This window comes from Neofelis nebulosa, chromosome 4 (assembly GCF_028018385.1).
Source record: "Neofelis nebulosa isolate mNeoNeb1 chromosome 4, mNeoNeb1.pri, whole genome shotgun sequence".
Classification (NCBI taxonomy): domain Eukaryota; kingdom Metazoa; phylum Chordata; class Mammalia; order Carnivora; family Felidae; genus Neofelis; species Neofelis nebulosa.
In genome coordinates, this window is record NC_080785.1 from 2,397,234 (window position 1) to 2,415,302 (window position 18,069).

Below are 18,069 nucleotides of genomic sequence, written 5' to 3' on the forward strand. Positions count from 1 at the left end.
GTTCTGGCCAACACACGAGAACCTTCCACCCCGGTGAGGACCCTGCCCGGCTGAGGGGCTGTCGCCTCACTCAAATACCGCTTCTCTGCTGACAGTACATCCTGGAAGTCTTTTTTTTTTTTTTTTAACATTTATTCATTTTTGAGAGTGAGAGAGACAAAGCATGAGCAGGAGGGGGGTAGAGAGAGAGGGAGACAGAATCAGAAGCAGGCTCCAGGCTCCGAGCTGTCAGCACAGAGCCCAACGCGGAGCTCAAACTCACGGACCGCGAGATCATGACCTGAGCTGAAGTCGGACGCCCAACCGACTGAGCCACCCAGGCGTCCCTGGATGCCTTTTTATGATGCCGGCCTCAGTCATAGCACCTTCTTTTGAATATCTTCATGGTGGTTGGGGCGCCTGGGTGGCTCAGTCAGTTAAACGTGTGACTTTAGCTCAGGTCACGATCTCACGGTCCATGAGTTTGAGCCTCTTGTCGGGCTCTGCGCTGACGGCTCGGAGCCTGGAGCCTGCTTCCGATTCTGTGCCTCCCTGTCTCTCTGCCCCTAACCCACTCGCATTCTGTCTCTGTCTCTCTCAAATATAAATAAACATTAAAAAAAAAAAAAACATTGAATATCTTCATGGTGGAAAATGTCAATTCTTTAAGCCCAGGTTTGACTTTGGGAAACAGTGAACAATCATTAAGAGACGAGTTTCATGAAGACGGTCGCTGAATGAGCTGTGGCTTTGTTTGGGTTAAAGGTTGGGCATGACTGTAAACTGTCTCTGACGATGATCCTGGAGGGCGATTCCGACCACCGAGGAGGTCACTGAGACAAGAGCACCGCATTATGGGGCGCACTCCCTGTCGTTAAAAATTGAGATACTTTGGGCTAAAGCCTTGCCTGTCGAGCCGCCTCATGACCGGGCCTGCCTGTCGTCACTCAAGGAAAGTGCGGGGTGTCGTGGGGGCTGGGGACTCTGCACATCTGCCCGCATCCCCTCTGGTGAAGACAGACAGACCCCCGGGAGCAGCTCAGCCCCCTCGTGAGAGTGTTGTGCTCCTACCTGTGACGGAGCAAAGTCCGTGTGCCCAAACCAGGGGGAGAGCAGCGTCTCCTCTGAGGCTGACGTGACAAAACGCTGATGCCCGTGCCCAGTAGAGGGAGGCCCAGAGGATCAGCGCCCTCGATGTTGCCAGCTGGCGACTTCAGGCACACGGCTTGCCCGCTCGGATCCTCCGTGCACCAGTCTCCTGCTACCCCTCCTTCCCTCGTCCCTCATGCCGGGCTGTGGTCTACACCCGAGGGAGCCACACTACCCGGTGCCTTTGCCCCCTGGCCTCTGGCGGTGTGGCCAGCGGCTGGCACAGGTCAGGTGGAGAGCAGGGGTGAGGGTGTGAGGAAGGTGGAGGCCTGTGTGTGCCCTCCTTTCTGCTCCCGTGGCTCCCTGGGCTCCCCTTCCTCATGGCCAACCCGGACTCCGGTCTCTGGGCCCTCCTGCTGTGGCTCATCTGCATAAGCCTGGGGTTCAGGTTCCTGGTCTTGCACCAACTTCCCAAGCAGCTTTCTGTATTAAGGTGTTTTTGTTTTCATGTTTATTTATTTTTGAGAGAGAGAGAGAGAGAGAGAGAGAGAGAGAGAGAGAAAGCATGAGCAAGGGAGGGTAAGAGAGAGAGGCGGAGACACAGAATCCAAAGCAGGCTTCAGGCTCCGAGCCGTCAGCACAGAACCCGACGCGGGGCTCGAACTCACGGGCCGCGAGATCACGACCTGAGCCGAAGTCGGACGCTTAGCTGACTGAGCCATGCAGGTGCCCCCTACTTTCCGTGTTAAGTTTGTGTGTGTCGAAACACCTAGAATGCTTCTTGTGTGCAGAGGGGAGACCAAAATTGTCCTACTCCCAGGTTTTTACAGAGACCCACCAACTGAGGGGTGTGAACACTTCTGCTGAGTAAAAACTAGTGTGAGGTACGGACCACGAGAGACACCATGGGTATTGCCCTCATTAGTTGAGATAGTCCTGTGGCCGGGTTAGGTGTTCTGATGCTTCCGCCTTGAGGCTGGGCAGCATCCGTGGTGGGTGGGGGTGGGGGGGGAATGTAGAAGGAAGGGTCCACACGCCTGGTTTCCCTCTTGAGAATTCAGAACACTTGCCCAGCTGCCCAGAGGGACCTCAGCCTTTCTTCCACCCCTGCCTTCCCCTCCCACCCCTGCCTCCCCTTCCCGGAGGAGCTCCGAGTGGCCGGTGTGTAGGACGCGCCGAGGGCCAGCAGAGGAAGAGTGTGTCTTCACCCGCCAGGGCCCCGAGCTCACTGTTCGGCTCACGCACCTCCGGGCAGGGCCTTGCCCGTGAAATGCAGACATCCATTAACTGGCCTCCATGTGCGCCTGGGTATACATGCATCCTCTTTCTCCCTCTTCCCTCTCTCTCTCTCTGCTTCTCTCCTCCTTCCTCCCCTCCTCTCCCGTGACCCCCGCATTCCAAACCAACACCAGTCGCGACAAGGAACAAAATGACTGCCGTCTCCCCAGCCCTTTCTCCAAGTGGAGATAAGGGCATGTCTGCAATCCCCCGTCTGCTAACAAAGGGAAAGGTAGTAACAGCTCTTCTCTTTCAAGAAACCTGGCCACCGCCGTCCTCCTCGTGTGTTGGAATTAGGCATCCCAAACAAAACCAGCAAATCCAGCGCCGTCCATGAAATACGCGCTCCCTAATTGCTAATGTTTCCTTTTTGATAACTAAAGAGACTGCACATTAAATAGAAGGAGATTTAATTTCTAGTTTAAATACAGCTGCTGTGATTCTTACGCTCCACACAGCTGTTCCGAGGCTGGCACGGGGCCACGGCGCAGAGGCTGCATCACGTCCGTCCTCATTGTCTTTCCGACACACGCACACAGAGCATCTTGGAGTGTTTGGGAAACATTGTATTCACTCGCAGGTCTGCTCTGCACAGCAGAGGGACGAGCCTCGCCGGCCGCACCTCCAAGCTCTTTGCACCTGCCAGGCCGTTTCTTCCTCCCCCTCTGGCAACGTCCTTTCTGTGGAGGAAAATAATCTGTTTTACCATCTTTCTTCCCATTCTGGGCAGGGACGGACCCAAAAGAGCACAGGATTTCTTAGACTTGCTAAAAAAAAAAAAAGAATTTTTTTTTTTTTTTAAATAAAGGGACTGATCACATGTTTTTATTTTGAAACCCACGAGAGCAACGTTTCGGGTTGGAGTCTTAAAGGGACGTTGTCAATCTGTGTCTGCGTCTTGGGGGTGGAGAGGAAAAGAAATTGCTGCCAAATGCTGTGTCGTTCGCAATTCATTTCAGAAGGAAAATAATCTTAGAAGATACAGGAGGAAATTAGAAAGATTAAAGTCTTCAAGGACGTTCTGACCACTTGCTTCAGTTTCGGAGCTGCCCTCCGGGGGGGACTGGAGAGGCTCGCGCTCGGTGCAGGGCAGTGATTGCGGTCAGGTTCACGCGGCGGGAGCCCAGCCCCGCCGCGTCCTGACTGACGCCCCAACGCTCTTCTTTCGGGGATTTACCCTCGGCAGTGCCCGCAGCTGCCCCGGGCTCACACGGCTGTGCACCACCACACCGGGGGGGGACACTCCCAGGCCCCAGGTGCAGCCCCCCGCCCTCCCGCCACGTTCTGCACACGTGTGCCGCTGGGGCGGGTCTCTGACCCATCTCCTTGACCATGGATCGGCCCTCTCGAGGCTTGCAGGGTAGCGGACTGGGGACCAGCGGCCTGACCGGAAGCCAAGAGAACTGTCTGTGTCCAGTGAACATCCAGACCTGGCCTCGCTTCCTCTGAGGAAGGTCATCAGCCCCATCAAGTCCCCGCAGGCTAGTGCCCCAGCGTCCGGGATGGCCATAACCAGGGGCCACAGACGGGGTATGTTAAATAGCAGTTTATCTTCTCCCAGTTCTGGAGGCTGAGAGTCTGAGATCACAGTGTGGGCAGAGCTGCATCCTCCCGGGGCCTCTCTCCCCGCCTCGTGGACACTGTCTTCTCCCCGTGTCCTCACAGGGTTGTCCCTCTGTGTCTGCATCCTGACGTCCTCTTCTTGTAAGGACACTGGTCACACTGGATCAGGGCCACCCTCCTGACTGCCTTAATCACTTCTTTAAAGCCTGTCCCAAACACAGTCACTTCCTGAGGTCCTGGGGTTAGGACTTCACTTAACCTAATGAATCTGGGGAACACAGCCCAGCCCCTAACAAAGGCTGGGCCCATAGGGAGCTGAGTGGAATGGTAAGCCGCCAGCCAGAGTGTGGGTCCAGTCTACCCAAGAGCAATAAACATGTCTGTCACTTGTCCCAGGTCATCAGGACGTAGCTTCGCTGACTCTCAGTGTGACTTGCTTTCCCACTGACTGGATTTAACAAACGGCAAGAGGAGAGAGGAGGGAATGACTGAGGAGAGCCCTGCGCGTGTGTGTGCCTTTGACCCAGAGCAGTCATTCACCAACTAATTGAGCCCTTGGGGAAATGACTGTCTCCATAAAAAGGGAAGGGTGGGCTGAGTGGCCTTGGAGGTCTTCAATACCCCCATGGTGACCAAGTCGACTACGTCAACTGTAGCAAACTACAGTCCGAGGGCCCTGGCCCCCCACTTGTCTTTGTAAATAAAGTTTTATTGGAATACAGCCACACTTATTCACGTACAGACTATCTCCCTGGCGTCATGCAGACTTGAGTAACCAAACGGAGACCACATGGACCACAGAGCCTAAAACATGCACTACTGGCCCCTCACAGAAGCGTCTGGACTTCGAGCCCTGGGATCGGTCAATGACTGGTGTTTGTTGGGAGGGTGGCCGACAGCAAAACCAACTTACAAGAGTCAGCAGAATGTGCGTTCATTTGCTGTAATGTGTGGTATTTGTTTCCAGTCTGTGTGGGTGAAAGTTGAAACTTCGGGGCCACGGCCTACCGGGTGTATGCTCAGAGATTCACAGCCATGCGTGACCTCCCCCGTCCCGGGCCACCAGACCAGCCATGGAGTCACTGGAGCCTCGGTGCCTGTTCGGGAGGGACGTGAGCCCCTGCCCAGCCTCTGCCCAGCCTCTGCAGAGCTCGTCTCCCATGGAATCGCCAGCTGAATTCGGTGACTGCAGGGGGCAAAACCGAGCCTTTATTTTACTTCCTGTGTCATCAACAAGCGAAAACTTTTTAATAAAACCATCTGTTCTTCTTAAATACTAAATAAGAAAATGTCAACAAAAATTGCTGAATAGAGTTGCTCTTTCATTTCTGTCCTGGTCCCACGGCTACATGTTGGGGGAAGAGAAGCCCCAGGGAGCTGGGGCGGGGAGGGGGAGGGTCCGAGCTGTCCCTCCGCTCCCACGGGGCCCTTGGGGATGGGGGTGCGGCCAGAGCCGGTGCAGCAGCTCCTTGGGGTGGAAGGACGTGTGCAGAGGTGACTGAGTGTGTCACTTCTCCTGTCTACACACAGCCCATCTTCGTCCAGGAGCAAACGTGGCTTACGGGGTGCCTACAGTGTCCTTGGCAAATGCCTTAAGGCAACGCTTCGGCTGTTGTAAGCCACTGAATGCCAGTGGCCCGGGCTCTGCTGCGACATTTTCAGCCCGCCCCCCTCCCCACCTCACCCTGCCCCCCGGGGCCCGCAGCACTTTCTCCCAGTCTCCCGCCCTGTGCAGACCACGCTGGCCAGGCATCTCGGTTCTGCCGCCTCTGTCCCAGGCCCTGGTGCTTGTGGTCAGGAGCGGGTGTCACTCAGCTGTGTGTCCCCAGAGTGGCCGCTCGGTGCCCTGGCCAGCCCGGGCCTGCGGGTGCGCGCCCCCACCCTGGAGGTCGGGAAGACCCGGGCAGTGGGTGCCTTGTTCCCACTGCGTCCCCTGAGCCCCAGAGAATGTGCGGCGCATAAGCGGTGGTGAACGCTAGCACTGATTGAGCGCCTACTGTGTGCACTGCAACCCCTCACCTCAGCCCCACAGACCCCTTCCAGAGGGGCCTTCCGGGATTCGAGCCAGGCGGGGCCCAGCGCACTGCACACGTCCTGACGCGTGAGCCTCGACGCGCAGGGGGGTAGCCACGGCCTGCCTTCGCCGTGGCAGAGCGACCGTCCTGCAGGAGACGAGACCCCGTGGGAGGAACTTGCTAGAAGTTCAGCAGGATGTTGTGGCAGAGGACGGGGTGAGCCCCCAACATTCGAGGCCTCAGAACACTCATGGAAAGGAAGGGGACGCCTGCACCCCAAATCTGCACCCGGCCACTCCCGCCTCTGCGCCCAGCCTCAGGAGCACAAACGCCTTGAGGGACGTGAGGCCGCACCGGCCGGGCAGGGCTCCGAGGGGCAGAGGCTGCCGGTGCACTGTGTGGTCGCTCAGGGAGGGGGTCTGACGTTCTCCTCGCGAGGAGAGTTTCTTTCCATCCGTCTGATTGTGTCTACGGGACGTGGGCGTCAGTGACCCTGCAGAGGCGACGATCGCACAATGCGTGGGTCACACCATCGCACTGGACGCCCCGAACTCTCACGGAGATGTGTGTCAGTCACAGCTCAACAGAGGTGGGGAAGACAGACCGCCGCGTCGACACATCCCGGACACCACAGGGCGGTGGCCCAGGGGACCGTCGCGGCTGCGGAGCCAGACGGCTGACAGGGCAGGAAGCGTGCGGGCATCTGGCACCCGTTCTGTGTCCTCGGTGCACGTGTGCGGACCTGGAGCGGGACCAGCTGGGAGCAACTGGGGCCCGTTTCACACAGAGGAGACACGGTGCCCAGCCTCCTGCCTCCACCCTGCTCTCCCTGTCCCCAAGTCCCCTCCCTTCAAGGAGCAGCACTTCTAAGAGCGTCTCCCAGACGTTGAGATTTCCCTGTGGCTTCGGGGGTTATTGTTTCCCTTCAAGGTGAGAAAGGAACTTACCCCCTCAGGGGAAGACGACGCCTCCAGGGCCGCGTGGCCGGGCACCGATGGGCTTCGCGCTCGGCCCCGGTGCTCCGGATTTCTGCCAGCACCTGCTCCCGGCTCCAGAGAACCCGGGTCCTGCTGCCCCACCCAGCTCCTTGCTGGGTATTTGTGGCACTGGGGTAGACGTTCCTGAGCTCCGTCAGGATTTTCAGCAGAAGAGCAGCCTCGGGTGAGAGGACCTTCTGGGATCGGCTCTCAGGGGCCGGTCTGGCCAATAGTGTTGCCGCCGCAACACTCGGTGGCTTTGGATGCTGCGTCTCGACACGACTCAGTGTGGACGGCAGTCCCAGCCTGGGCTGCTGGGGGGCCCGCCACGCAGTCCCCTCTGTCACACCAAGCGCCCAAGTGCTTGCATCCGGCCACGGGGGCGGTGGGGGGAGGAAGGCTGAGCTGAAGCAGGGGGCGCCCCACCCGGGGTGGATGGCCCACGCGGGTGCATCCGTCTGTCGTTGGTGGAGGCCCCGGACTCGTGCACGAGATGCACGCTCGGTCTTCGTTCTGCAGAATCGCTCAACGGTTTTCCATCCGTCCGACACGTATTTGCCGAGTCCCGCTTGTGAGCAGACACTCTTCTCGTTCTGCGGACACCAGCCCCACGGGAAGGCGGGACTGGCACACTCACAGCGGACACACAGCACACACGCTCACACCCGCAGGAAACACGGAGCGAGGAGGGAGAGAGAGGAGGCGGGTGCACCGGTCATCGCGCAGCCACCCACGGGTGTCCCCGCCTGGGGCACCCCGCTCATGGCCTTCTGGCATCCTCACCGCCCCCTCCCATCGTCAGACGTGTCCCCTGGACGCCGAACCGTGGTACGTGTGCTCAGGACCGTGGACGTTTGCAACGGGGAGCTCACATCCACGGAACGACAGCATTTCCTCTGCGCCCATAATTCAGCTGGAGAATCGGTTCTATTTCTGGCCGCAAGAGGCTCCGTAGCCAGAATTGAGGCGTTCTGGCAGACCCTCCCCTAACCACAACGGCCTGACCCAGGGCTCAGAGACACCACGTTATTGCTGCCTTGGGTTAACCCTGGCTGGCGGAGCAGAGGGGAGTCACTTCATTATTGTCAGCCGTTGGCATCTGGCCCTGAGTCACTTTTCTCAGGTAAACGTCAACACGGTGAAGGCCCTCAGAGGAGAAAGGCGGACGGGGGTCAAAGCAGGTTTAGGCACTCGGGTGCCTGCAGTAAACAGGTGTAGACGGAGGGAGGCACGGGGAGTGGGGGGAGCGGATGCCGAATAACAGGTGGCGTTGCAGTCTGGCCCGAGCCCTCCAGCCTGTCCTGTCCCGCGGCTGAGGGTGGGCGAGAGACGAACTCGGGTTCGCCACGCAAAGTGATCTCCGGCCCCCTTCCTGCCCTGGTGTGGGCGGGAACCTCTGCCCGTCCCCCCAGAAACTCTGATGAAGGGCCGCGCGCTGGGTCCCCTTCCTGCAGGGTCACAACAAATCTCCTAGGAGTCTCAGTTCTTTCGGGAGTGGCTTTCTTTTTCCTGACACGCCTGGCGTCTTAGTTATGCAGAAGCGTGGGCTTGTCCCCACCGAGGGCGTGGGCCCATTTGTCCTGCCGTCTGCCGGCGAGGGAGGACACTCCTCCTTCTTGAGGCTTTGCTCCCGCAGCAGACCCGCAGGGGCCCAGACACAGCCGTTGGTCACCTGCCCCACCCCGCAGGTGTTTTCCTGAGCGGCGCAGCCTGCCTGCGCCTGGGGGACCCACAGCACCACTTCCTGGCTGACATCAGCTCTATCTAAAATATCAGTTGCATTTCGTGTATTTGGTTCTCTTGCCCCTGAATCGATCATAAGGACTGAGTTATGCCTCAGTTATGCGTGTTGTAAGGGTCTGAGCCCGTGCCTGGTGTCACGTAAGGACACTCCCCCGGGACAGGCCTTTGGCGTGAGGGGACAGGCGTCCCAGGGGCCGCGCGTGGAGAAAGAGACAGAAACCGGTCGGTGGCTATGGTGCCCATCTTCGATGTCTTTCCGCTGCCCTTTTTTGATTCCCTTCCCTTTTCCCTCGAAACGCGACAATCTATTTCAATGCTCAGGATCCTGGGAAATCACCTCCTTGGGAGGCACAAGACGACAGCCCATGGGAGCTTCCCCGGACCCCCGCCAAGGCCCCCCAGCCCCACCGGGAAGGGGCGTCCTCACCCACGGGAGCTGCTTGCAGTTCCCGGGGGGCTAATGACAGTGCAGGGTTGGGGGAACGTAGTTTGTTTTGGTGGACGGGACGCCCACGACTACGTCTGTTTGCTGAGTTCTCAGATGTCCTCATCCTCCCGCGTCCCTTCTGGGACTGGGTCAGCCTCTGCCGTTTCCACTTGGCGGGCGGCTCTGCGGCTCGGGCCCCAGTCAGGCATGTTTCCCGGCTTCAACCACTTGCCCCCACGGACTTCACAGAGCACAAGCCCCCCACCCCCCAACCCACGGCTCAAAGGGCCAGGGTGCCCCCCCGTTCCCTCTTCTTCCCCAGCCCTCTGGCCCCGTGCGCATGGCAGGATAGGGGTCTTCTGTGGCCTGTGGAGCGGCCTTCACCGACACCCCCTCCAGCAGGCGGGGGGACAAGAAGCTGTATGCAGCCCGGGTTCTGGGCCTGCTTCCTATTCTGAGTCTTTAGACCTTTGGGGCTCGCTTCCTCCTGCCCTGAACCCACCTTCCCGAGTTCCAGCAAGTGGTACTGGCCCCTCCCTGCTGTGTGCTTGCCCCCACTTCTGTTTTGAGAGAGAGAGAGAGAGCAAGCACGAGTGGGGGAAGGGCAGAGAAAGGGACAGAATCCCCAGTGGGCTCCTCACTGTCACTGATGTGGGGCTCAGACCCACAAACTGTGAGATCATGACCTGAGCCGAGATCAAGAGTCCGATGTTTAACCGACCGAGCCCGCAGGCGCCCCCGGTGTGTTCATCCTTTAGACCGTGGGGGAGGGGAAGGGGGAAAAAAGGTACAGAGAGGGAGGGAGGCAAACCACGAGAGACTCTTAGCTACAGAGAACAGACTGAGGGTTGATGGGGGGGGAGAGAGGGGAAAGTGGGTTGTGGGCATTGAGGGGGGCACTTGGCTGGGATGAGCGCTGGGTGTTGTATGGAAGCCAATTTGACAATAATTCATATTTAAAAAAAAAGTAAAATCACAAAAGAACCCCCAGACCACCAATGTTAGGGCCGAAGAACACAGTGGGTGTCCGAGCCCTCGCCGTGCCCGGGGCCTCTCTCGCACCGAGTGTTCCTCCAGCTTGGAGGTCTCAGCTACCTGTCTTTCTGCCCGGCGAGGGCATCGGCAGGACAGGCCCTCGAAGGTGGGCATCCGCCGTGCGAGGCTGTTGCCACGGCTTGTGGGAAATCCGTCTTGATGTCTTAGCCCCACTGCCCGTGTCGGATGACCGAAGAGACGCCACAGGCCCCCCTTTTGCCTTTGACGTGTTCCATTTGTGGGGACCACTCGGCTCTGTGCTGATGGGGTGTTTTGTGCTTCAGTCTGTGTAGCGCCTTCCTGGGGCCTCTCGCCAGTCCTGCAGACGGGGGGGCAGGGGAGAAGGGCGATGGGGGCACAGCGGCCACCCTGGGGGTCGTTCAGCCGCTCCAGAGGAGGGGCGGCAGGTGGAAGAGGCCCCCGGGCCCCAGAAGGGAGGGAGCACGGGGCTCACCGGACACAGGGACACGAGCATGCGCAGTCTGGCCCGCTGGGGGGTGAGCACTTGGCGTGAGCTGTGCCATCCACCCACCAGCGGGGACTCCTGCCCCTTCTGAAAGGCGGGGGAAGGGGGCGTGGAGAGATGGAACTTTCTGGGAGGGTCTTCCTTCCGGTCCTCAGGTCGATACTCCCTAAACACTGCTGGCCTCGTACTTCGGTCCTTTTCCAGAAGGTACGGCGGCTACACCCCGCGTACGGGGTAAGACCCCTTCTCCTTAGCACGTCGCCCGAAGCCTGGCCCCGTTTTCCTGCCCCCGCCTCGTCCTCTGCAGCTGGCCCTGCCTCCGATGCTCCCGCCGCCCGTCCTCTGGGCTCCCGGTCACACCGCCTCCCTGCCCGGAGCCTTCGGGGCCGCAGTGACCCGGCCGCCCTCCTCCCGGGCGGTTAATCGAGCACGGGCTGGGGGACGTGCTCCCGGGGTATGAGCCACCGCCCGCCAGCGGCTGAGTTTGGGCCAGCTCACCTTCGACCACAGCTCCAGGTCGTTCAGGGGTAATTGGTCCACAGCATTTCCTCGGCCAGCAGGCTGCTGCTTCCGTCCGTTTTACCAACCAGCTTTCCTGCCTTCGGGGTGCTGGGCAGAGCTGCTTCTCAGGGAGGCCGTGCTGGAGTCAGGCACCCCCGTCCACCTGCGTGGGGAACCGCCGTCCGCACCTGCCAGGCCCGTCCTGAGCAGGGTCTCTACGTTCGTTAGATCTCCCTGCCTTTTGCTGGCCGCTTCCTCGGGGTGGGGGGCACTAGAATCTCCCCCGAGCCCTGTGACCCCCGAAAAGAACCAGGTGGAGAAGCCCCCTCCTTAGGGCCCGGGAGACAGCCCCTGCAGGAAACCACCCCCATGTGACCTGAAGAAGACCCGTGTACCCCCGCTCACCCAGGACAAGGGCAGACCCGGGCCCTCCGAGCTCTACTCTTGGCCTCATCAGTGAATAGCTGAACCGTGTGTCCTGCTGATCGATCGGGATCCGTGACGCTCTGATCCGGGGTGATGCTCTCTCTGCCCCCTAGTCCCCTGACCTTGGCAAACCCTAACCCCAGCCTGAGATGCCACTCGCCCTCTCTAAGGTCCCGGCTGGAAAACAGGCCCGAGGGCGCAACTTTCCCTGACCTGCTGTTCCATCCAGCCGGCTGTTCACCCGGCCCGCCCGCAGTCCGTGGAGGGAGGACCCTTCAGCCTGGCCGAGAGCCAGCAGACCCGAGGTCAGGGCGCTCTGCAGGGCGAAGGTGTCCCTCCCTAGTGCGTCCGGATGTCTTCACATGCTGGGTGGGACGATGGGGACGAGCAGGGAGGGTGTTCCTCTCTCTATTCCCTGGGCATCTGCTCCTTGCACAGAGCAGGACGTGCAGGGAACAGCTCGCTGCTGGGCTCAGCCTGGGGGAACAGCAGGAAGTGAAGCACCTTCACCGGACCCGCTGTCCCGGAGGTGAGCCCCCCACAGGAACTGAGAACTCCCGGCTACCATGAGCCCGGGGCCAGCCTGAACATCAGCGATGCAGGAAGGTGCGTCCCTTCCCGTCCCCGGGCACCTCCCCCCGAGACACCGTGGGGGAAGCAGGCACTGCCCGGCCAGCCTGCAGGGAGGGGCGGGAGGCGGTGAGGCTGCACGGTGACCGTGGGGAGAGGCTGTGGGGTGCACCCCTCCCGTGTCCACACGCGTGTCTGCCGGGCACAGGGTCTCTGCCCTCCAGGTCGACACGGACCGTTGTACCCCAAACCCCTCATCTCAGTCACTTCCGTCCCTCTTCGCGCCCACACTCTGCACGGGCCACGCCCGACCGGGGCTGCTCGCGGTGGTATGTCAAGGCAGGCCATGGTCTCCCCTCCTAAGGCCAAGGCAGAGGCGGAGCCCTCTATTTATAATTTGGGGGATTTTTGAGATCATAAGTCTTTCATTATAGAATGCCTGGAGCCTTCAGACGCGGCAATCAAACACAGCAATATCCGGGGTCGCTTGAGAGGGACCTGTGTATTTTTAAAAACATTATCAAAGAGATCAAGTCTAAATGATGTTCACCGAAGGGGTGTGTTGACAATATTTATGGCTAAGAGGTGCACGTTCACTTCCCAATAGGAACGCACCAAAGCGTTTCACGGCCCTGGCTTACTTCGTGTTTCCAATATCAGAGGCCTCCTTGATGTGATACTATTTTTTTAACACGAGTTTATAGATGTGTTTTAATGCCTCTGGTATAACCAACAATTTGCAAATCAACCAGACATCTTCTCTATGGGGCAATTCAGGATTTTTGCCTTTGAAACCCCCTCGGGAGACTTGAAAATCCAGTCTGTTGTGTCTTTCTTCACAACTTCAGATAAACGTCCACGGGACTGAAACACGGGGTGGGGGGAGAGTCATTTGCATCTCCTGCGAGATGAGTTTCTACGTTGCGCTCACCAACGACACGGCTTTGGCCCTTCACCGATGGAAAAATATTCCAAAATTTCAAACACAGTGGTTATAATCGTGGCTGCTCGGGACCGACGTGTCCTAAGCTGTGGTGAGTGGCATCCTCCCTGCCACACGGGTCCCGGGGGAGAGGAAGCTGCCTGTCACGCACCGAGCCCCCCCCCGCCCCCCCCCCCCCGCCGCCCCTGCTCTGTCGCCACGTTCACCTCTGGGTTCACACTTGTGCAGGAGAGCAGTCTGGTGCTTTAGAGGCTCAGGTGACTCTTGCCGGTGGTGTGGGGACCGGCCAGCGAGGCAGGAAACACTCCGGGTTGCTCAGAGTCCAAATGCAGGACTGTGAAGCAGACGAGGCGAACACCAGGATTTGATGCGTGCTCGAGTTTTAACAGCATCCCTGAAAATCGGTGCCAGAAAGCATGATCTCTGAAGTGGCACAAATTGCTGCGGGTCACGCAAATGTATGACAAAGTACTTCATGAGGAATCCGTCACGTTAAAAAAAAAAAAGTTGAGGGGCGCCTGGGTGGCTCAGTCGGTTGAGCGGCCAACTTCGGCTCAGGTCGTGATCTCGTGGTTCGTGGGTTCGAGCCCCGCGTCGGGCTCTGCGCTGACAGCTCGGAGCCTGGAGCCTGCTTCCGATTCTGTGTCTCCCTCTCTCTCTGACCCTCCCCTGCTCATGCTCTGTGTCTCTCTGTCTCTGAAAAATAAATAAAAGTAAAAAAAAAAATTAAAAAAAAAAAACAAGGGGGCGCCTGGGTGGCTCAGTCGGTTAAGCGTCCGACTTTGGGCTCAGGTCATGATCTCACAGTTTGTGCGTTCGAGCCCCGCATCGGGCTCTGTGCTGACAGCTCAGAGCGTGGAGCCTGCTTCGGGTTCTGCGTCTCCCTCTCTTCCTGCCCCTTCCCCACTTGTCTTCGCTCTCTCCCTCAAAAATAAACATTAAAACATTAAAAAAAAATTAATTGCACCTGTTTCCTTTTACTTCTAGAAAGGGGGCTACTAGGAATACATATGGCAAGAGCGGCTTGTGTTTACATCCCCTCCCTCATTTCCACTGGATGACGTTGACGTAGCGTACAGAGAAGTCCAACAGATACGCACAGATGGCGGTCTGTCAGTGGTCCCGCCAGGACTAGATCGAGCGGTGTTCTAGGATTCCGCAGAGGAACAGAACACGGGGGACCAGGTGGGCAGAGCCAACCTCCCAGGGAAGAGGTTTGTTTGCAGCTGTAAGAGTGACAATAATTTCAGAGAAACGGCCTGGAAGTGGAGAGGTTTCCAGGCCGGGATCCGCACGAGAGTCCCAAGCCCAGCAGGGAACGGTGCAGATGTGCTCACGACCAAGTGTCCCTCCTCGCTGTTGGGGTCTCCCTGGGGACCCGCCAGGCACTGCGCTCACGTAGTCCCTGCCATTCTACGGCTAAGGAGACCGAGGCTCACCAGAGGCAGTACCTTGCTGCACAAAGTCTCGTTCCGAGAGAAAGCGGGACATGACCAGCCGTGTGACTCTGCAGCCGAGGCGCTTACCGCTAAACTCTGGGACACTGATCACTGATGACTCCGCACTCCCCGGGGCAAGACTCCCAGCCCCGCAAGGACCACCAAGTGCGGGTTTCTGCGTTACAGCCACAGGTGCGGCCACGCAGGCAAGACGCCTGCCCGGCAGAGGAGCTGGAGGGACCCGCCAGAGGGACCTGCCTCGCTGGGTTCTGGCCGCCATGATGTCCAGGTACCATTTCTGTCCCCACGGTCAGTCCCTCCTCCTGGAGGGGACCGGTGTGCCGGGCAGAGTCCTAGCACTCACGTCCAGCCTGGAAGCCATCAGGGCCTCAGGCAGGTGTGTGAGGAAGGATTACAAGGCGGGAGTGTGTCCTCTTACGGTGCCCACCCTGGGCAGGGGCCGTGCGCAGTGGGGTCCTAGCGAGGCAGCAGGTTTGAGGACCTGCCTGTCCTTTGCAGCTGACAACAGCGTAAGGCCGTGTAGGAATTGGAGGGGAGGAGTCGTCCCCTCTGGCCCTTCGGCCCTGGGGGCCCAGGGACACGCAGACCTCGCTCTTCCCCCCAGGACGCCTGTGCACCTGCCAGCCACTGCCAGAAAAAGAGCTCGTCAGGAGAGGGATGTCGCAGGGCACAGCCGAGCTGTGCCCCCACTTTCCCGAAAGGCGTTTTGAAAGTGACAAGTGGAGACAGCGGTTCGCAGCGAGCAGGGATCTCCGCGGCGTGAGGCGCGTCCGGGGCCAGACCGCCCGGCGTACGACCCACGATCTGGGGTCTTCCCCAGCACCCACAGGAGCTGGAAAGGGCAGGGATGGACACAGAGGAGCTGAGCCCCTCCCCAGACACCCCTGAGGGGCAGGGGAGACGGGCCTTGGGTCGCCGGCCAGTCCAGGCTCGTGTCCGAAACTGAGGACGCTGAGGAAGAATGTGTCAGTGACCCCCTGAAGGACACGCACTGATGATGGGGGTGGAGGAAACAGAACTCGGGTCTCTGACTTCCAGCCACGCTTCTCTCTCCCCGGGACTGTGCGCCCGTAAGACCCCCCACCCCCCACCCCAGGCAGGCTGCAGATGGGGCCTGGCCCCGCAGGCGGCCTGACGCGGGAAAGTGCAAAGCCACTTGGACCTTGTCAGTTTCACCTTCTTCCCCTCCGGCCACCGCCTGTGGGGCCACTGAGCCGCTGAGTCCCGGAGGAGCCTCCGTGAATGTGCTCGCCTCCCCCGCTCCCCGTGTGCCGTCTGGGAAGCGGGTTCTCCCCGTGCTCTGTTTTGTTCGTTCCTTGTCACCGCAAGGCCCCTATCAGGATGGCAAAGGCCACCCGGCTTTGGAGACACGCTGTGCTGGTTTCATCCGCGAGGGCCGTGTCTTTGATTAACTAATCTGGTGAGTTCGCGCTTCCCTGGGCGAAACCCGCAGGGGCGCGGACGGGACGGTCACCAGCGCAAGAGCCTTTCAGAAAAACTCCAAAGCGAGTCTGCAGCGTGGGGGGGTGGGGAGGCAGGGGAGAGGGCGGGGCTCCCGCAGGTGAGGGACAGCGGGGCCCGGAGGTGGCGCTGCCCTCTGCGGGGACCTCTGGCCAGGCTTCACCCCCACCCCCACCCACCCCCCACCCCGTGCCCACGGCACGGTCACCGCCCGGAGTCCCATCCGCTGCACCTGGCGGACGGGGAAATGGGTGCCAGTGAGGGCGGGTAACGTGGAAGGCCACCGCTGGGAAGCAGCAGAACTGGACTGAGTCTGCCTGCCTCCCCCGCGGACGTCCTGGGGACTCGGGCGCAGAGGGAGCCGGAGGCCGCCTCGAGACCGTTCCGGTCCGGAGTGAGCTCCCAGCGGCGCCTCCGCAATCCCGGGCTGTGCCCGCGGGTTCCCGGCTCGCTCACCGCCACAGCCTCTGCCAAGTTGCTTCCTCTTGATGGGCTCCCTTCGCCCAGCTGTGGAAGGAGGGCGATAGTATCTCCCCAGAGGGCATGTGGCAACTCACCGTGTGACTGCACACAACTGATGAAAGACAGCGCACACGTTCAAAGGCTCCAGAAGTGTGTAATTACCCTTTTAAGCCAAACACTTTTCAGAAGCCCTGAATTAGCTTTCTCTCTGAAATGCCTATTTCTCCTCAGATGTGTGCTTTCGGTATAATAGGAGAGTGGAAGTTGGCATTCGCTCCAGTGGCAAATGCAAGATCCTCAAGGGATTCTAGAAGTTGGCTCCAATCTCGGGGAGAACCGAGAGCACAAGCCACGGCCGACGTGTATGGTGCTTTCTGGTTCTGGGACACCCGAGGGTTACAGATGAGCGGTGATCCGGACTCACGATGGACCCGGGACAGACCGCGTCTTGCTTTCGGCCCTTACCCTCGTCAGCTGAGGAACAGGGAGGGGCTGTGGCCCGGGGGTCACCGTCCTGAGGCCTCGGCGGCCCTCGGCCTGGGGTCTGGGGCTCCACGGTAGCCCGTGGCACTGCCCACGTCTCCCTGCTCTTCGTCCGTGAATAGGTCACAGTCAGGCAAAGAACTGCGAAGTGATAAATCTTTCCTTTAGAATCAAAACACCCACTGGGGATAATTTCACTCAGCCCCTCAATGTTCCTGGTGGAAACAGAGCTGCCGGGAAAGTTCCCGGTGGAGGCAGCCTGCACGGCCACCCAGGTCAGCACCGGCCTTCTGGTCTGCACCCTGCTCCGCCACGGTCGCTGGCATAACGTGGCCAGCGATGCAGGACAAAACCAGAGTATGTCTTTGCCTTGTCCTGAGCCAGCGTCATAAGGAGGGTAGGCAGAGGGGCTGGGACACAGACAGACTTATCCGAGGCAGAGAACCCCCAACACCTACATGCCCCGCTCTTCCTTAATGTTCTAGCTCCTGGTTTTACGAGCAAACTCTCCTCCTCTCCTCCTCTGCCCTGTCTGGGGCAGGGGTGGGGAGCCAGGGGAATGAGGGAGGTGACTTCCCCTGCAGCGGCACAGCCAGAGTCCCAACAGAGGACGCAGCACTGGAGAGTCGCAAGCTCACGGTCCCACGGTGCTGTTGTCAGATCCTGCGTCACGATTGTCCGTGTCGTCTTCGCGTCCCTGGGGAGATGTCTCCAGTTTCCTTCGGCTGTGTCGGGTCCTTGGACAGTCCACAGAGGGGGCTGAGGCACTGGCCAACCAGCCCGCCAACCAGCCACTCATCCGGCTTTGCCGGCCCTTCCCGTGTTAGTCTGCGCCCCGGGCGACCGGCGGAGACCCACTGACTGTGTGAGCCTGGGGTTATGCCCCGGGGGGCAGGGGTGAGTGCAGTTCAGGGATGTTGGCGAGTTTGCTCTTGCTGCCTGGATAAGGGAAGGCTCCGGAAGGAACTGCCATCTGAAGCGGGCCTTGAAGGAAGAATTGGGGTTTTCCAGGCGGACAGGTAAGGCTGGGTCTCTCACCCCAGTACCCATCATCGACTGTGCGCTCAGTACCGCGGGGAGCATGGGTGTGTCCAAGGCAGGCATCCCTCTGGAGGCAGGCGGAGTCACCCACAGAGAGCCGATGATGTGCACCCCGTGGACGACCCAGGCAGCAAGTGTCCCGGGGCAGAG